At 47.2% G+C, this 969-nt stretch overlaps 1 non-coding gene across 1 annotated transcript; it reads left to right on the top strand.

Moving 5' to 3' along the window:
- Positions 1 to 288: 288 nt before the first annotated feature.
- Positions 289 to 479, top strand: LOC124769509. The gene has a single exon (XR_007013015.1). It is a non-coding gene; the product is annotated as a U2 spliceosomal RNA (small nuclear RNA).
- Positions 480 to 969: the final 490 nt, after the last annotated feature.

The following is a 969-nucleotide window of genomic DNA, read 5'->3' as shown; positions in this document are numbered from 1 at the left end:
TATCTCGCCAGTTTCGTTTGAGTGTGCTGCCGTCGCTGTTTTTTTTTATTTTGCCTTCATTTCTGTCTTTATTTATTTCTTTCTATTTAGTTTTTAACATCATCACTTGCTTCACACCTGGAGAGGGAGGTGTGTTTCTGAGTAGTGTGTCGTCGCCCCCAAGGCATAGCAGAGTATGCCTCCGCTTTTATTTTCGGTTTATGGCAATAAGTCTTGCTACTAACAACACCCTGCTTTACGTGCTGCGTCGACACTAGAGGATGGCGGCATTTTTGGAGAGGAAAAGGTAGGTCTATAGGCGAGGTAGGAGGGAAAAAAGTGTAGTATTTGTCTTATCAGCTTAATATCTGATACGTCCTGCATCACACGACCAGAATATTACACTCATTTTTGGCTTATGACGGAGTGCTAGGGGCTTGCTCCACCTCTGTCGCGGGTTGGCCCGGCATTGAAGTACCGCCGGGATCGGCCCACCTAAAATTAATTAAAACACAGCCTGAAATGGGTAACTTTCTGCAGTGATCAGATATTCCGCTGGTAGCAAAACTTGTCGTAGTTGTTGATGTGCCCAGTAGTTAGTTGCTTACACACCACGATTTCTTTTCATTAATTTAAGATTATCTTAAGAATTTTTTTTTTTTTTGCGGTTAGCCGGACGGCACTTGCAGCCGCATTACGCTAGGCTGGTAATTTATGGGGGCACAGGACAGTGCCTTCGGATGCCTCGTTAGCGTCTCTTATGGTCCGGGCACAGATAATTTTAATTAAATTTTTTGGAGTTATAACCTTAGCTCCTCGCGAACGTCGTCGTCGTCGCCGCCGCACGCACGCTGAATACGTGTGTACACACGCACACACACATATGCAGTAGGCGGTGGACGATGTAAGCACTCGGCTAGGTGTAGCTCGCGCCAGTATAGCTCGCACCGGCCTGACGCTGCTGTGGGGCGGCCTCACGGCTTCTCCACT

This window comes from Schistocerca piceifrons, unplaced genomic scaffold, assembly GCF_021461385.2.
Source record: "Schistocerca piceifrons isolate TAMUIC-IGC-003096 unplaced genomic scaffold, iqSchPice1.1 HiC_scaffold_701, whole genome shotgun sequence".
Taxonomy (NCBI): domain Eukaryota; kingdom Metazoa; phylum Arthropoda; class Insecta; order Orthoptera; family Acrididae; genus Schistocerca; species Schistocerca piceifrons.
The sequence above is the reverse complement of the archived record's forward strand: the minus strand, read 5'-3'. Positions and strand labels throughout refer to the sequence as shown.